This window comes from Manis pentadactyla, chromosome 14, assembly GCF_030020395.1.
Source record: "Manis pentadactyla isolate mManPen7 chromosome 14, mManPen7.hap1, whole genome shotgun sequence".
NCBI lineage: Eukaryota > Metazoa > Chordata > Mammalia > Pholidota > Manidae > Manis > Manis pentadactyla.
Window position 1 is genome coordinate 71191687 of NC_080032.1, and position 19895 is coordinate 71211581.

The 19895-nt window shown below is 43.5% G+C and overlaps 1 protein-coding gene across 1 annotated transcript in view; it reads right to left on the bottom strand.

The window, feature by feature from the left end:
• GRIN2B (glutamate ionotropic receptor NMDA type subunit 2B) overlaps nucleotides 1-19895 on the bottom strand; it is a 380223-nt gene that overhangs the window by 172023 nt on the left and 188305 nt on the right. The window lies entirely within an intron of this gene.

Here is a 19895-nt window from a genome sequence, read left to right on the forward strand (position 1 = left end):
CATATACACACTTTCCATTTTTTGAGCCTTGGACTTACCAATGTGGATGTGTATCACTCAGTCAGAGTGAATAATCCAAAATGCCATCAATCTACCCTCGGACCTACTCACGGGAGCGCCACAGGCACACGGACCCAGCTGCTGGGCGGTGCCCACGTATGGGCATCAGGAGGAAGCATGTTGTAGCACAAGATTTGGTCAATACATTTTCTATAAAGGTACATCTGTTAATAGCACATTTAGTTTTCTATTTCCTACTCTAAAAATGAGATTTGCAAGGTGGAGTAAGACAGACAACATCTAGGCTACAAGTTAGGATGACTTTTCTTCATGCTCATATATGATTATGCTTTACTTCAGAGCAACATCTAAAAGACTGTTCTTTCTCTTCCCTATAAGATGCCAGGGGTCTCACTCTGACCTGTGTATTATACATACAAATCTGTCAATTCTGAGCATCTTATGTTTTCTCCCTCTTTTCGAGGGAGAAGCCATTTTAAATTTCTCCCATTTTAAGCTGTATTTCACCTGCTGTTTTTAGATGTCAAGCCCTGCACCTTACAGCTAGAAGACTAGGAAGCCAGGAAATGACGGCCCTCTCAACACTGTCCTCTCTCAGGCCATTTTCCCCGGACTTCCTCCTGCGTAATGGCATCTCCCCTCTTGCTCTGTGCCCCCTATCTTCTATCTGATGATTCCTCTCCACTTTATCACAATCCAGGCGAACAAAATTGTGCCTTCATCAAAGGGGCTGTCCGCTTTTTTATCCCCCAAACTAAACTTCAAAGTACAGTTGCAAGAGACCTGGCTTTTAAGCAAAATTGTACAGTGATTTCTTAGTTCAGGATCGTATTGTTGTACAGCTGAAAAATCGCTGAGTATTTTCTGGGCACCCACTATTGAAAAAAATACAGGTTGGGAACATCCAGCTGGTGTCCAGAGATCCCCTGATTGAGCGATGAAAGCTGCCAGCCCCTTGGCTCCGCCTGACCGTGTTTGCTTTGTGTGGTGTGAACTTCTCCCACTTGCCACAGGGTCTCCGGAATGAAACAGTATGTGCTTAGCCATCTGAGGGAGGTTCCTCCTGCTGAGGCACAATGGTGCTTATCCCCGTTCCCTCCCTGGGCTTCACCCTGCAGTCGAAGAGCAGCCTTATGGGACAGGGAACTGGGAGAAGGGGAGAGGGCAAGGGAGGGAGGGGGAGGGAGCGGCAATGACTTCAGAACAGAATGATGATCTCATTTGTGTCCACTCCAAACTGCGGCCAGCCCCTGCTCCTGGTTTTCTCCTACTACAAGTACTGCTCTTCAGGCAAAGCTGACCTTGTCCTCAGGTTATAGGATATAGTGGGAATACAGACAACAAAGTTAATTATTCTAAGACTTGTCAGGGGCTTAAGAGAACCACAGCAACACGGGACGAAGGCCAGGGACCCAACAGCCCACCCAGAAGGACTATTGTTTTAAAGAAAGAGCCATTTGTTTTCCTTGTTACCTTGAGCTGAAAGGAATCTGGGGGAATCTCCAGTGAGACATGTATCACAAACCATTTTCACAAACCTAGTGCATATAGCAAAGGGACAAAAGTCTCCAAATATACCTGAACTGTATAGGCCAAGGGTGAAAGGGATCCCAATTGTAAGCAAAGTAAGTCTACCTGCCTATGACAAACGAACATTTCTTAATATCTTAGCACAAGAAGTTCTTGGATATCCACAAAGTTCCATCTATGGTGAACCCACATCTGGTTCAAACACATGGGGAAAGATGACCTTGAGGGAAAACCCATGGGGGTAAACAGTAAATGAGTCCATGCTAATGAGATAGAATTTCAAAGGAAACCAATATATTATACAGCAACCTCACCCTCCCCTCTCTTAGCCTTCTCTTGAAACTCTCACAGTCACAAACGCACTCTGAGAGAAACTGCCAACTGCTCTGAACAAAGCCAATGCATGGTGAGAGTAGGGAGAGAGAAGAAGTGATGGGGCCCCATCCCAGCCCCACTGCACCCTCTTCTTACCTTCTAATTCTACTGCTCTCCTTTTTCTGACTCCTCTGCTCCCATCAATGCCCAGTTCAACCATTTTCTTTTGCCAGTCCTTCCTTAAATTAGGATGCCTTACATGACCATTTTAGCTGTGGCACCGAGAGGAGGTTAATGAAGCCAGACATCAAGAGACAGAGTTACAGCTCAGGTGGATGTTCCCTGGTATAATGAGTGGTTCAGTGTTATTAATTTTGTTGACACATCAGTCTGGTGTGCAGCATTTGGGAATGGGACGGCTCTTTTTCAACAAAGCTTTGGGCTAACTCTACATTGCAAGTGTGGTGACAGGCTTTGCAAATTATGGCCATAGCCACAAATCAAAGAGCAATCTTCACGTGTGCATGGAGTGGAAAGGACTGGTGGCCACGCATCCATCTTTGCGGGCACCCAGCATGCGCTGTCATCACCATAAAAGGTGTCATCTTCTAGGATGAAGGGCAGGGATGTAATTCAGTTTGCAGCTCCCTACACTTCCCCACTGGTGTTTTTATCTCCTAATGTCATTACAAAATGCTGGTGTGCAGGAGTCCTTGGTGCATTCTGCTTGTAGTGATGATTCCACTTACTGCATGAATGTACTTCCCTAACCTGCCTTGAAAGCATCTTTAAAGCTTTCCTGAATAAATGGCCGCCGTGACTGAGATGAGCAATTAGCGCAGGGAAGGTACAATTGTACATTAGATATCATCAGTCTAGAACTATTATGCTGAACTCCCATCACTTTGATGTTCATGGTGTTTGTTTGCTAATAAGAACAAAAATGGGTACTTTTTCATTCTCTTATGTCTCAGAAAATAACTGCTGAATTAGTGCCTGAGATTCTTCTTCTGCATCTCCCAGATTCCTTACAGATCCACCTCAGAAATAAAGGATTAAACTACGCCAGCTGCTGATAATGCCCCTGGCAACAGGCTGCAGCCCAGCTCACTTTGAGGAGTGCGTCAGCTGAGGAGAACCCCTTCGCCCAAAGTCACGGCTCCTTCCCGGGGTAAACTGCCCTGGATGATGGGCTGTCACGTTCAGGTCCTCGTGTCTGAGCTCTGACAATGCTGAAGGATGAGTCTATCTTCAGAGCTCCCTGCAGAGAAGGCTACCGCTTCCATTACAGCTGCTTCACACCTGTCCTTCGCCCCCTGCCCACTTCTCCCTTCCCTTCCACAGCACTGACCTCAGGACACTCCCTGATAAACCTCCTGTACACCAACTTTGGTCCCAGAATCTGCTTCCCAGGGAACCCAAATGGAGGATTCATTCATTTCCCTTTTTTCAACATGGAAAAGAGATGGTTTGAAAGAGAACTGATATCTATTTTCAAATACAGAAAGGACCTATATGGTAGAAAGATAAGCCTTGCCCGTTAGCTCCAGAGGAAAAAACCTGGGACTAATGAGTAGAAATATTAAAAGGCATTATTTGTCTCAATGTAAGAAATGGATAGCTATCTAAAATGGAATGGGCCTTAAAGTAGTGAACTTTCTGTCACTATAAGCATTCAAACTGTAGGTGGACTATTATCTGATAAGGGATTCTCCCCACCACTTTGGAAAACACCATGCTCTCTTTAAGATCACTTTTTTTGTGCATATCATCCCTGCGTTGCTAGTTATTTTTCCCCCTGTGCTTTCACAATATTTTGTATGTGTGTCTATCTTAATATCTATCACATAGGAAGCATAGATGCCTGCCTCCTCCCACTAAAACTGCTTTGTTTCTCAAGAACAGGAATGAAGCCTTATTCATCCCTGGATTCCTAAGTGGCATATGAAAAAATTCTTAAGCATTTGTTGTATTAATATTATAAAGATTCCTTTGCTGGGTGGGAGATTAACTGAAATGACCTTGATTTCTCATCTGATTCCAAATTTCTATGGTAATGGTACACATCTACTTCACAGAAACATGCCTGAATAGTTATATACAAACTGAGCTTTTATAACATGTGAGGGGATCTAACCTCAGAGTCAGTCAGGGAGGCAGAAGATGCTACTGGCCACTTCTTGACCCCTCTTTGCAGCAAATTCCTTGAAAGCACCATGTGTACTCACTTCTTCCAATTCCTCTTCCCCCATTCCCTCTTACACTAACACAGCCAGCTTTTCGGCCTCACTATTCCATGAAAACTCTTCTGCGAAAGGCAGTGGTGACCTGATACTGCCAGGTCCAGCATCCACCTGCCACCATCCTTACCTATAAGCAGCATCTGACTTGCTCCAACACAAGCTTTCTTTCCCAGGTTTCCTGGGCTTCACACTTCCTTGAGTTTCCTCCTACCTGACTGGCTATGGTTTCTCTGTCTCCTTCGCTGGTTCCTCTTCTTCCTTCTGACCTGTTAGAGCTGGAGTGCCCCAGGGTCAATCCTTGGTCTTGATTTAAATTCTATTTACATGTGCCTTGCCTGAGTATTTCAGCCCCGGGCAAGTTTGCTATGGATTCAGTGAAACTGAGAGATGACAACTGAACGTTCTTAGGGTAAAAGGGTTTATACCTGGTTTTATCCTCACAGCAATAGATGGAGCACTAGAATCATGTCTGCATCCAGCAGTCTGCAGGTCTGTAATCCTCCTCCATCTCTGCCTCTGCCCAGAGCACTGAGCACAGCTCTTTCTACAGTGACTCAGTCAATAATAGCTTATTGCCTAGGGTGTGGAAGCCTTAGCCTAGCAGGAGACCAGTTAAATCATCAAGTAGTTTAGGGTCAGATGAGGATCCTGGCCATAGGAGCTTCCATTTTCCCCACATATGCCAATCACTCACACATTTCTTTCACCCAAACTTCAAACTGCCTATTCTACATGTCTGCGTAATATCTTAGAAACACCTCCAACAGTTCCAAAACTGAACTCAGCCTTCCTGTGGAAAAAGTGAAGGTTCCTGGGGCCAGGATTCTCACCTGGCCCTAGTCAGCTAGCTCACTACACACGTGTGGGCAATACATTGTTTTTGACTCTATATAAAGAGCTCTGCCCAGTGCTCTGAGGAACATGGTGGCACAGCTTAGTGGCTACCTAGCTGCAAAGTTGCAGGAGAGCAGAGACTGGATTGGTGGCAGCACTGAGGACAGAGACTGAGATGGCTGCGGGGGTGGAGAGACCCTGTGAATAAAGTGAAGGTTCCTATGAAGGTGCTGTGCAAATGGTCAAGGATATGTGGTAGCTGGAGAGGAAGCAGCATGAGAAGCAGCAGCACAAGAGTGCATGTTCCCAGGTGCCGGGGAGCAGGTGAAGGATGTAGTGGAGCCGTCAGCCCCAGAAACAGAGGAGTGGAGATCTGACAAACAGGTGGTGGAGGAGGCCCTGCTGGTGCCAGAGGTATCCACCCCTCCTCCATTGAAACCCCAACAGGTTGAAAGCTGGTGGGTGGAAAACCTGAAAGAAAATAAAGGCTCTGCAACTGTGGGTTCCTGAAAGAGAGGTGCAGCCCCCTCCCCAGGTCGTTGAGCACTCCATGCTCTGCTCCTATCCTCAGGCTCATGCAAAGAAGGTACAAAAGGAAATATGGTCTGCTAATCGAAGGAAGAATTTAAAGGGCCCCGTGAAGGTCACCAGGACCCAGATGTGAGTTGATTTGATAAAGGCAGGAGCAGACAGAGAGAAATCAGATGTTGAGTCAAGTAGACTCTTACTGGAGCTGTGGCAACAACTGAAAAAGGAGCAGCAGTTCTGGCCCCTGAGGACAAAGCAGAAGCCAGAGACAAAGCAACAAGACTGGCCTGTGTGTCTGCAAGACTTTCTGCTGGAAAGGCTGGAGAAGGTGGGTGTTGTGAGGCCCACCCATGGTCCTTTCGGTCAACTCATTTGAGTAGAACCAGTTTGAATACAGACAGGATGACCACTTGGTGGCAATGGATCTCCTCAGGCTTGAAGGTTACTATAATTTGTCATAATTTTTGTTATTTGTATATTGTCATAGCCTCTGTTGCTATTATGTTATGGAATTTGGTTACAATGTTCCAGCTTCTAGCACAGGGACCATTGCGGAAGACTGAGGGCACATAGATTGAGAGGCAAGAACCCTGGAGGGGTGGAGTGTGGATAAAGTGAAGGTTCCTGTGGCCAGGATTCTCACCTGGCCCTGGTCGGCTAGCTCACTACACACATATGGGCAATATGGTGTTGTTGACTCTATATAAAGAGCTCCACCCAGTGCTCTGGGAGACACTGGGCCGCACAGCTGCAGGAGAGCAGAGACTGGAGTGGTGGCAGCTCTGAGGACAGAAACTGAGACAGCTGCAGAGGTAGACAGGCCCAGAAGCAGAGACCAGCTTGCTACATGCAGACTCACTTTGAGTGGATGGGATTCTAGTGATTGACCTGCCACTGTGGGAATAAAGTTGGGTATAAACCCTTTTACCCCAAGAACGTTCCATTGTCATTTTGTGGTCTCACTGAATCCGTAGTGAACTTGTCTTGGGCTGAAACCCATTGGCAAGACACTTCCCCATTCCCCATTTTCGTTAAAGCAACTCTATCCCATCAGTTCCTCTCTTTCTCAGGAACCCTATAACTAATCAATCGACCTTGACTATTGACCTTCCAAATGTATCTATAATACAACTTTTTTTTTCACCAAGTCTGTCTGAGCCACCATCATCCTACACGCTATCACTGTAAGAGGCTGCTACGTGGTCCCTGCCTCTGCTCCAGCCCCGCATAGTTTATGCTCAACAAAGAAGCAGGATGATCCTTTTAAAACCTAAATCATAAAATGTTATTCTCTGCCCATACCCTCAATGGCTTCCCAATTCACTAAAAAGAAAAAGCTGCTGCCCTGGGTTTGGACACTGTTGCCCCATGGATCCACAGCCCCCCACTCTCTCACTCAGCTCCTGGCTCTCTGACTGCTCTCAAACATCCTCCAACATTCCTGCTCCAGACCTTTATTGTAGCGATTTCTTCTGCCTGAGACACTCTTCCTCCAGCTTTCCAGGTAGCCACAGGGCTAACACGTGCACCTGTTTCAATCTTTGCTTAAGCTTCATCTTTTTAATAAAACCCAGTCCCGACCCCATCAAACCTGCCCAGTCCCGTTACCCGGCTCCACCTTCCCTTGTTGCCACAGTATCTACCACCATCCAACAGACTGCTTGAGCACTTATTTGATGTATTTATTATGAACTCAGTGCCTCTTGCCAACTGGAGTGTAAACACCATGAGGGCAGGAACAGTTATTTGTTTGTTCATTTAGCACCTGGAATGGGGCCTGGCTCACTGTGGGTTCTCAGTAGGTATTTGCTGAATTAAAAAAAAGTGTGGCAAGTGATACTGCAACGAGATAATCCTCAGTCCTCAAATGTAGTTTATCTTTGTTGGCTATCCAACCAAAATTATTTGTTTCTACAACCATAGAGCCTTTCACACTATTCAAATCTTAGCACCTTATACCATCGTAGGGATTATAATCCTGTTAGGACATTAACATAGTTTCGATTAAATAAATCTGATTTTCCTCCTAGCATATGAATAAAGAAAATCTTTCTATTGTCCTTCTAAACTCAGTTCTTGAGGAGGATCTGTGGCTGACAGAAGGCTAGAACTAGTAGGCTATCACAGAAAAATTTCTCTACTACCACCAGATTTCAAAGGCAAGTGTGGAAATGATGGGGTGATAGGTCAGGACCCCAAGAGAAGTTCTGGGTATTTCTGTTTTACTTCTTCCATACTGAGCACAAAATAGAAGCAGAATATGGGAGATAAAATCTCTTTCCTCTCCCCAAATAAGGAAAGGGTTGCTCTCCCCACCTAACTCCGGGAGACCCTCTTTGGTGACTAGGAATTGATTCCATACTATCATTTTTTCAGGTGACTAAGGCTGGTGTTAGCTATTTAGGGTGGGTTTGAATAGTGCGAGAGTTTTGTGAGCAATGCTTTGCAAGAGAGGGAAATTGCTGGAGGTTCTCCAGGCTTACCATTAGTCAGAAGTATCATGACTGAAACACACAATGGAAGCTCACTCGCGGACGGTCATGCTCTTCCCTGCCTGTCAAATGCCAGGCCCGATCTTTTGTAAAACCTCTGCACACAAAAGGAGAACGTTCTGGGTTTTCAAAGCCCAAGAACAGAAATTCAAGCAGATTGGGCTAGTTTAAGAGCCATTCTGGACAACTAAACTACTCCCACAGAAGCCATCACTCTTTTTTCTTATTTGTTCTTTCAGAAGATAATTTTGTTTTCTCCTTGACTTTCTCCGTTTTCCTCCCTAATTGAGTCTCCCTCTTGGATGTGCTTCAATCGCCAGATTTAAGACATAGCTGTGAAACAAGCTGAAGGTATTCACTTTGAGAATGCTTGGGAGGCTCTTCCTGTTCCAGGCCTCAGAGACGATTTTATAACAAGAAGAAAGCTTAGAAGCAACAGGCAGGGCAGTAAGAGGAGAAGAACAGGAAGGCAGATTCCCTCTCACTAGGACACCCCAATGAAGTACAGAATCGAGTACAGGAGCAAAGGGCCTGGAAGGTACTAAGAGAGCTCCAGAGGGCATTTGCTCCTCTGTAAGGTATCAGGACTGCGAAAAGCTTAACAAGAGTATTTCATTTCATCTGAAATTAAAATTCCAGCCTTATGGCTTGCTCCAATATGCATATCAAAATAACTCAGATGGATTGACTTGTATTTTTATTAAGGGGTCTTTCCTATAAAAGAGCGAACTGACAAGTTCAGCAATGGTCAAGTTCTGTGACTGAATAAATGCACTTTCAAAATAAACACCAGGGAAGAAAGGGGGGAGGAATAGGAAAGACTGAAGAAAAATGAAAGAGAAAAAATAGTGGAAATACTAACTAATGCTATTAATTAGGCAGTAGGATTATCAGTATCAGACTAAATTTATGTAGACAAATTTATAAAATCAAATGTGTTCAACACTAATATAGATCTGGGCATTTTATAGGATAAAAGGAAGGGCATCATAAAACTAAACCATATAACCAAGGGAAACCAAACCAATTTTATCGGGTATGAAATACCAAATCCCAAACTGCCTATGCCGTTAAATCTTTCTACTGAACTTCAGCCAAGAGAGTAGAGTTTACCCAAAAATTGTGATGATTATTACAGAATAGTGTAAGTACAAGCTGGTGATGGTACTGATGTACTAGCAGTATTTTTCAGAGTAAAACTGTTGATGTTGGTCTCAAATTAACATTCCCATCTCTCTGTATGTATTTGATCATAGCATTGTATTCATATACCAATGGTAGTAGAGGCATGGCAGGCCCACAGGAACAGAAGGGTAGGAAAGGCATTTTTTATGTGATCAATCTACGATTGCTGGTACCTCATTTGTGGCTGAAAATAACAAATGCACTGGTTCTAGATACAGTGATTAAGTTCACACATGTGGGTCTATTCAAGAGCTTCCTGGAAAACAGTTCTAGGTCCTTCTGTCCCCACTCCACATGGAAAGATGAAGGCATTGCTGAATTTAGCATCTGCACCAAGTCACGCTCACTGGGCACAGGTTAGCAAGCCATTATCTCCAGTGGCAGAAATAAGTTTTCTGAGAAAGTTTTTCTCCCCCAACATTCAGTGATCAGTTTTCCTAAGTCCCTGGATTGGAAAACCAATCACTACTTCCTCCTTTACAACAAAGTACGGCTGTTCACAATCAGCTCGGCTCTGAATGTATTCACATTTCCCAAACCAATTAGGCCCTCCGTCTAAAAGAGGCAATGCAAAAGGGCTCCAGAAATGAAAATAAAATTGCATACAGGCAGATTGAAAATATACATACATATTTTCAACAGCTTGTCAGCACCTGCTTGTCTCAGCCTCACTCAGATGTAGGACTTAGAACTCTAGCCTACCAGACATGGCTTCTGACTTTTACACCAGGACTGGCCAATTACGTTTCTCACCAGAAACATCTTCTAAAGCTAACTGGGCTGTTCTAAGCCCAGAACGTGGTGCACGCAAGGTGAGCCTGGCTAGGTGAAGACATGCCCACCTGGAAGAAGCCTTCCTTCCTGAGCGCCTTGCCATGCACCCAGGTCAAAGGACCAAGTTCCCTCCGCACATCCTGATTTTTATTCCATCTGTTGGATGAGGAGCCAACCGTTCTCCACAGTCCCTGACAAACTGCTGTCACCCCTGATACTGGGTCCTGCCCTCTCTATCTGCCAGTGTCAACTGAGATCTGACACCCCTTTCTTGTCCTTAACAGTGAAATAATTAGCATGTTATTAGTGCCAAGAGGTTTATGCTGCTTTGTGCACTATTACATCAAACCCCTACAAACCCACACCAATCTGAACCACACTGGTGGCTGGGTGGGGGTGTTATCTGATGTAAAATAGGTTTCTTGGAGGTTGCTGGCCCCTACCCTCTGGCAGGCAGCCCCATGGCAAGGTTAAGTCTCGTCTTTCCCAGCTCTCTGACCCCCCCTATACTCATTGTCCTAGACTCCCTAGATCCCACTGGGCCTCAATAGAGCTAAAGTGGTCTCCAGTGTTTGATTGGTTGTACCAAGTTTATCTGAGATTTTCTGTGTTCATCCTATACTGAAAATCGTTCTCCTTTTCCAGAATTATTCAACTCCTGCTTTTGCTAAGCTTCATTCATGGCTGCTGGTTATGAGCATTTTTTTTAAATGGATCCTCAAGAGTTCAGAGTTCCTAACTACTTATTCCTCATTTGCTTTCCCTCTCACTCTGGGGAGGCAGCGATATTCGAAGTCTCATCGAGAGGACGATGCCATCTACTTGAACTGACACCCCACTCCAGCTTGATATGGAGAGAACCACACTAAATTATTTCCCTAACCACACAGTCTTGTCCATATTGCTAGAAAACAGCCTATTCATGTCTTTATTCATGCAAAGAAGGAATGCTTGGTTTAAAAAGTACAGAATGCTTCAGATCTAGCTTCTAACATACTTGAGGGTCACCCTTTCTGGCCAGCCTGTCACCTCTGACTTAACAGCACCAGCCCTGCCTGCATCCTTGGAAACTACCCTGTCGGAGCTGTCATCAGCATGGCAGCCCAGGCTGATGGTTTTATCCTTCTTCGCCTCTCCTCTTCCACAGTTCTAGTTCCACGGATAAAAAACTCATTGCAATGTCCCGATGGACCTACACCCTGAACCCACCTAATGTTTCCATTTTCCCTTCTGGGGCCTTGGAAAGCTGAAATGCTGTCAATATCTCAACTTGACTCTGGAAGACTGGCCAAGCAGGGACAAGCAGCCATCACTCAAGGGAGATATCAAAAGCACAAGATCCTTCCTGCAGAGAAGAATTTGACAAGCAAAGGGATGGTCCATTTATTTATTCTTATTTTGAAGTTTATTTATTCATTTGTAAACTACATTCAGGGGTCTCCAACATTCCTACAGTTCATAGCATTTCCCCTGCACACTTTCCCTTCGATGGAAGCTTGGAAGCAGAAAAAAAATAACTCTTTAAGAGAACATGCCAAGTGGCATTTCAAATAGGAAGAAGCTCAGAGCTTATCTTTTCATGATCCCCACCAACTCTCTGGAGTCCAGAGCCATTGTTACCATCAGACAAAGCATTTAATAATCTCTAATCTAGATCCTTCACAGCACAGCCTCTGACTATAGATGAATCATCCCAGATAGGTATGAGTCTTACATACATCTCATTATCTTTGGAACTGGCAATAAAGCAACTCACCTAAAGCTATCAGGCCCACATTAGCTGGCTGTGAATTCTGATCCATGCTCCCAAAACAAAATGGGGGCACCCTTATGGCTCAGCAAGGACATTTTGATGTTAAATCATTACTGTAGTAAGGTGCTGATACGTTGACCTTTTGTAAGCACAGCTTAAAGTCTCTGTTAACTAATGCCAGCAAGACCTCAAAGGACAGACAGTAACCAGAGAGGCCTGAGAAGCTGCACTCCAGTCCAGCTAAGAACAGAACCACAATTAAACCAGTTTAAGGTGGAACTGGGTTATTTTGTCATTATTTTTCAGGTCTTCAAAGAAAATTCCACAATTTTCCTCAGTTACCTAGGCCAGTGAGTCCAGCAATACTGACTTCCGGAAATTCTTCCCTGTGTCTATCTTGATTCCATTCTGCTGCAGAGAAACCCCTCTGACGTTCATGCTTTGGTGAAAGGCACATACCAGGCCGTCAAAAGTTTTAGGGAGCTAAACTAAGCTGATGTCAAGATGGATGATGGCTTGTCATTACCTTGTGTGGAACAATCTCCTTTATTTGTCATTTATTATGGTTCTTATTACAATATTTATTAAGCTGCTTACAGTGTTCTTGGTGCTACATATGTACTATGCCAATTAATTCTCCTGTCTCTGAAATAAGCCCTATCACTCTTGCCATTTCACCAGGAGAGACAGTGAGCTTTGGAGAAGTAAGTCACCCAAGGTCCCTGTTGGTTTGAGAATCTAGCCAGGTCTGACTTCAGAGTGCACGTACTCAACCCCTGGACCACATATCCTCAGGGTTCCTTTAATCATCTCTGCAGCTCCCCTCTGAACCATCTCTACCTCCTGTTTTAACTGTGAACCGCAGGTGGATCACAACACTTTAGTAAAAGCATAACCCTGAACTTGTAGTACAGAGATTATTTCATGAGTTCCTTCAACTGCACCTCTCTGCATCCACCCAGAAGAACACGGGTGCTGCTGGCTAGTGACGTGGTGGGTACGTGGTATCACCCTACACATAATACAATAGTCCTTCGGGATCTTGTTTATTGTTTGCTAATCAATCGAGTACTTATTCAGTGCCTATCAGGCACTATATCCTCATCCACAGGGTGTCCTAATTAGAAGATAAGATCAAACCAGACAAAATAATTGATGACTTTCCTAAGTTAAATGACAACATGAGTCATATGAGTTGAACGCAGAGCAGCAGGGCTGGACAGCTATATCTTTTTAAGCTTATTTTTACTTCTCTCTCTTGTTGCCAGTTCTCCCACTAGCTCTGTGCAGTGAGCAAATTAAACGCCCATGCATTTCAATCCAAATACCAGACTGAGGCTAGAAACGTAAGTAACACTGGCCTTGAAATCAGCCTTAGGTCTGTCCTCAGGTGGATGCTGAGCCTGTGCTGTCCACTACCTCAGACAGTGACCTAGGGGCTGATGGACATACCGCATAGTATCACACCCAAAAGCATTCTACAGTCTAAATGAAATACACAGAAACCTTCTCCTTGATCTATCCAGCCTTTCATTTTCGTCTCAGAAGACTGATCAGTGTGACAGGACCTGTCCTTTATAAAGTCAGCCTACCCAGTTAAAAACCTTCTTCTCTTCAAATGATTACAAATTGATTTTTTTGAGATTTCTTCTCAGTATTTCTTCAGAAAAGCCAGGGGAAGAATAACACCTAGTCTTTGCCTTCCCTCAATGTATTTGTTTTCTTTACATGGACTTTTTTCTTCTGGCCCTCTAATAGTTTCCAATAATTGTGCACAATGGTCAGGAGATCAGTCACTTACTTTAGTGCTCCTTGCTAGAGATGACCTGGGCTTGCAAATTTAAATCCAAGCAACTCACAAAAGTAGCCAGGTGCCAGATTTTTCTCCAGTGCAATTTATTAATCCTTGTGCAGCGTTCATTTAAAAATGCATAATGACTTCCTAAAGGCTATGAGTTCTCAAAGTGCTTTCATGTCTATTAAACATAAAGTTCTTTTTTTCTTATTTTCTTACTGATAAATCAAGCGTATATTTTCAGGTCTGCTTTTATTCTTGGTCTCATGAAATTAAATGAATATATAGTGGCAATGGTACTCCTGAGTATTAATATAGTAACACGGTTTCTCATCTTTTGCCAAAAAAAAAAAAAAGACACAATCCGAACCCGAGGTGCTTCCAGGTATAAATGGGGTGGGATACAACAACCTGGTCTCTATGGTGATGCTTATGTTGGCAAATTGGTTACATATGTCAACAGCTTATCAACAAAGTTACTAGAAATAATCAGCTCAGTTTGCAAGTTGTGCTTCACAAAGAAAGGATGGATGACTTGGCTCATGAGGAAGGAACTCTTTGTTTTCATGTTTGAGTTCCACAATGGTGCAAAGATTATCCAGACTATCTAGACAATCCCTGAAAGGCCTCCTACCAAGGAACTCCACCGAATCAGTCACCTAATTACAGTCAATTCTTACTATTCAAATCTTTGGTGAAAGAGGGTAAATTCATCTCTCCTTAATCCTTTCCTACTGCAGCTAGAATATCTTCTAGATTCCCCTCCTTTCCTTCACATAAAGGCAAAGATTCTCTTGCTTTGGCCACAATAAAACACTTCAGATACCTGACTGGCGTTACGTGTTGAACATCTTCTAGAAGAGGGTTTCCATGATGCTCAGTGAGTGACTTCCAGAAGCAGAACCCGTTCAACCTCCTTCTTTGATATGTTGAGTAATCATATCCACCACGCCTGATTTTTCTGTTAGATCAACCTCTGCTGCCCACAGCCTCCGCTCCTCTCTGCACAGCACAGGTCCTGATCACCAGAACTGGGAGCCTAGTCAAAGCAGCCTAACCCTACACTGGCTGCTGCCTGCAGTCTAGACCCGGTCAGGAAAAGGAGCCCAGCTCATCAGACCCTCTGTCACTCTCAGGAATCTGAACCAAAACCCATGAGAGAATGGGCAGATCTTTCATCTGTAACGTGAAACAGTCTGGGGCCATGGCAGACCAAGGTCATGAGCACTGTGCAGCAGTGAGGAAGCAGGAGCCACAGGACGGCAGAGGAAGCCTGAAGTAGAAGGTTTCAGATGCACCTGAAGCAGAGAAACCCTCAAATACAGACCCCCGTGTCCGCGAGAGAGACCCAGCAGGCAGGCAGCCCTGGAGTGGCCTCGGTTCCCCGCAGCATTCCAGCTCACTCTACGTGCACCCTCATAATCGGCTGTCTGGTATTTTGCTTTTGTTTTCTTTATGTGTGTCTTTTTTTTTTTTTGAAATAAGTTATTTGGTCTTTGTTCCTGCCAATTAAAAGAGCCTGACTAAAAATAAAAAGGCTATTGTGAGTTACTATTTTCTTGCTTTATAGCATCATCTTGAATTTATTCTACAGCTTCCCATTTTTACGAGGAAAATGCCCTCCCAGATGGCTTTCACCTTGGTGAGGATCAGGCTCAGCCCCTGGCCTGAGACTGCTAGAGCAGAAAGGGTAGCCAGACAGACCCTCCTTCAGTAACTCCAGGTCACTCACATAGGACCCTCCCGTAACAAGGACTTCTCTTATTTCCCATCCTGTTTTTATCCATAGGCTGGTTGTAATGTTCATTCAAGTGCAGCTTTTTGTCACATAGCCCTAAAGATGGATGACAAGCTGGCTGCATTCATGCCCCGAGCTTTGCGCACACCTTCCCAAGTCCTCTGGCACATCCCTGACAGGGCAAGAATAGACACTGATGGCATTCCCCCAGCTGCCCTTCCACCTATCCAGCCACTGGGGTTTACTCCGTCCATAACCCACAGCTAACAAAGGATCAGGCATGGCAAGGAGGCCCAATTTACTTGGAGAGAAAGTCAAATAATTTAATGGCTACTTGGATATAAAGACTGGTTGTTTTAGCAAGCTACACGACTGATGCTAAGAAAACCACATCCTTTTCACAAGCATTGCAAGGGTTAACTTGCAAATATGAAGATGTTGCTTTTGCAAATGTCAAATGTGTCCCCAAAATAAATAAATAAAGCTGGTGGATGATGTCAGGTACCACAGACTGCAAGCAGATTGTACACGAATGATGAAAAATGAGGAGCAGAGCCACATAACCACAAAGACAGCTCCTTCCATGTGCTCGGAGGCCCCGGGACCCACACAAACCTCTCTGTGGCTTTGAGGAAGGTTGTTCCCGCAACATCAGGCCAGCATCCAACAGTTAAGAAAGGGACATACTTATTTTACCTAAACATCTATTTTATTCAAATTTCTGCTAATCTGCACATGGCTCCTGATTTCAAAAATCCCAACTATATCTCATTCTCTGTGGTGATAAGAACTGAAATTTCCTCCACTTAGCGCTGCTTTCTCAAGCACCCTATCAATACGCCCTGAACAAAGCCAGCCTCATCCCAGTCTGTTCAGCTTTTTTTCATCGCACATAAAGTTGACCTGTACTCTGTTCAAATCAAGGCATTCCATGTTCCACATCTTTTTGAATTTAGGATGGAAGAATTGGCGCTAAGCATCAGAGTTAGAGTTCTGTTTATTCTGAATATACTGGTATTTCTCACTGACCTATCTGCCCAGGATTACTTCAAAAGAACTTAATGTTCACTGACTGACAAAATTGGCTCATTCTGAGGGTATTAGGAAGTAACGAGGAAAAATATTAAGTTTGCCCCTGCAAAAATGATGACTGAACAATTATCAAAAAGACTGTTTTCTGGAATATTTAAGAGACTTCACTGAAATTTGCTCTGTGGGAGGAGGTTACAGAATTATTTGTTAGCATTGAGATTAAAGGTCAAATAAACACTAATTTAGCCCTTAGGATTAGCATCTCAACACAAACCACAAATTCCCCCAATTTTAACCACACACAGAGATAGGTAAGTGCTATTTATTCCTGACAATAATGGTCTAAAGATATTCCGTGATGGATTCTGTCAACAAGAGTTCAGGACACTGACCTCCAAGGACTTCTACAAATGTCTACTGAGTTTCTTCCCCAGGTACCTCAAGCTCCTTTGTGATTTTGGCAACTGGTTTCCTATAATCACCACCACTTCATAATGGCCCTAAATAAAAATCTAAAACTTAGATTTTATTCTTTATAAATTTACCTGGTTTTAAAAGAAAGATTTACTAAGAAGCCAAGGTAACAAAGCAGCAAGTACAAAAAGAGAAGAGGCAGCCTACATCTATGGAAAAAGAACTGGATTTGGAATAAAAAATTCAGATTCAAATCTGGATACTTCTTAGGTATGTGATCTTAGTTATTTAACTAATCTGTTATTTTCTTCTAGCAAATAAAATAGTGCTAATTATTAATTTATAACATCATAACAGGACAGGACATAGGAACCTGCCCAGTACAGTGCCTGGCACACAGTAACTTCTCAGATTGAGTGTGAACCTACTTACCACGTATGATGGCCAAAAACTTAAGGAAGAGTTTTACCTCACACATACTTATCAGCAGGTTAAGGGAAGAAACTCATCATCATTTTTATCATCCTCATGGTCTAAACATCAGTTCCGTTTGATCAAACACAGCTTCTAAGTTTGACTGGACCATCAGTACAACCCAGAACAGCACAGGCCCTCAAGCTGTGTCTTTCTGGATATATGAGAACACTCTAACTTCTCGGGTCTTAACATGGGTCCCCCAATTCTTTCCCTGACTTTAGGTCATTCACCCAATTGGATGGTTGCTGTGATTTCTAGTCCAAGAGACGTATTCTTGCCTCTTTCTTCCTTCCTACTGTCTAGCAGATGTCTGAAAAGATTCACTCACTCACTGATGATACTGGTTCTACTGATTCATAGAAGTCATCGTCTTCACTTCCTGTTCCCGGCTACCACCTGGTCTCATACAGAAGAGCTTCCAGTGGGTCTGTCTGGCAGGTGTCATTTTGATGGTTCTTCACCATCAGGCTATCTTACTTTACCAGACACAATTTCTCTTTACTATCTAAAGGAAAACTGCCCTTCTTTCTATGTGAAAAATCAGATTTCCTCCAGGTTTGCCCCAGTCTGAGTTTTTCTCCCAATCTGAGGAACATCATTAGCTTTTGGCTCATTTGCAGACTGGTTTGCTCTGAGCAGAAAGAAAGACTAGAACTACCCACCTCTCACCCAGTTCATGCCTGCTGCTCAAGCTGCTAGCTCCAGCCACGTCCCTTGATTCTCTCTGCTATCTCATCAGCCAGCCTGTATGCAGTATCCACCCAATGTCAGCTAATCAAAAATTTAGAATAAAAAATTCTCTGGGCACACATTTAAAATATGCAAAATAATTCCTACTGAGAAAATAGTATTGAAATCATGTCTGTACAAAGTAAATTCCTGAACTAAGAGCAAGAAGAGATAAGGCAAAAATAAGAAATTGAAATCCTAAATATCTGAATCACTCAAGACAGAGGACATTTCTATCACAGGCAACATGGCAGCCTTATAACAATTCTTTTTTCTTTTACAAATCAACTAATTTCTAAATATTTTCACAGGTCTACAAAAATAATCACACTTCCCAAAGCTATTCCTCCGCCTCAAAACCACCCTCAACTCTCTAATGTATTCTCATTTAGCGAAGTCTCAACTTCCATTCTCACCCACAGCCTCAATGCTACCATAAATGCTCTAAGGTCCATTCTCTGGGAGGGCCCAGTGATGTCACTGATTATAGTTGTGGGTGAATTTCACCCTCAAGCACTAATATGGCAGGAACTCCTCAACAGCTGGAGTCCAGTGGGGATACTGGGTTGCAGGGGATGGTTAGAACTGCAGAGCTGACCAGCGTTTCCTTGTGCCCACCCAGTGACTCACAAACACAGACACTGTAAGTTCCTTCCCATCCAGCCATGTAGAAACTGTGAGGCTCTTGAAAGAAACAAATTGGTCTCTATTCAGAAGCCTACAATTTCCTTGTTTTCCCCAAATTTGATTTTCACATAATCTGAAATACCTAGTGTGCTCTCAGTTGTGAGCCTGTACATACACACACATACATAAAATTGTGTGTGCAAGTGCAAAATAGGCAGGGGGGAGTCAACACAGAAAGATCTATATGTAGAGAATACACGTTTGCTAAATACACATGAGCCAGGTCACGGTGAGATGCAACTTAGCGTGGCTTAGTAAAAGAAGTTGTTGGCTGCTTCTTCATTCAGGTGGACACAGAGAGTCGCTTTGGAAAAGAAGTCTGCATCTTCCTAGAGGCTCCCAAACACTAACAAACATGTCCTCTCCTGGGGGAGAAGTCCAAGAAGACTTTGGGGGCATAACAAGCATCCTTCTTGGTATGGACGACACTGATCTCCAGAGAAGAGATGGGGAAGGTAACAGGAGAAAGGAGATTGATACCTCAAACTCTTTCAAAATTATCAGGAACTCTTCTGCAGACCGATACAATTACACTGAGACCACAGACAGGAAAGGAAAATGGTGGAACTCTGAATAAGATAATGGGCATTGTCAATGTGAACCTAGTTCAGCAAAAGGAACTAGAGACTGATTGAGGTAGATGAGTTTCAACAAAGTATTTCCCAGAAATGGTCCTGTCTTGCAAACAGTGGATGAGCAAATGAATATAACTGAAATGTTGCAAGCCCAAGAAAAACTAGAAAAAACAAATAAATAAAAACAGAGTCTACTAGCAGATTGCTCAGACTGTCCAGCTCTCTCTCCATCTGAGATCTAGAATCAGGCTGACCAGCGGCCTGAATAAACCTAGTGTCTTCAACAATCTGGCATATCTGGCATGGATTTAGAGACCTTTAGAGGGAGAAACTGCTTTTCCTGTTAAAATGGGTAGGAGGGAGTTTCAATAGTAAATTAAAAAATAAGAAGATGTGACCCTCCTTTTAAGCCAAGCTGATAACTGATAAAAATGGGTCCAAACCAGTCACACATTTTAGATGAAGACAGAATCACTTGGGTCCAATTAATCCAATTTTGCTAGTGGGCTTTTATCATAAAATGAAAAAACAAAAGTGTAATGAGGTGATAGATGAACATCCAGCTGGTTAATTATTGTTCATTTGCCCAATACTTGGAAACCAGTGGGGTTCCAAGCCAACTTATCAGAAAATGCTCATGCCTGGGGGTGGAAACCAGTAGTTTTATGAATGTAAATAGTGGAGGTGGTGAATCTAGAACAGATATTTAATTTGATCTTACAGGCCTTACTGGGGGCCCAGAGGCAAAGCAGAGGATTAATGCCCACTTAATT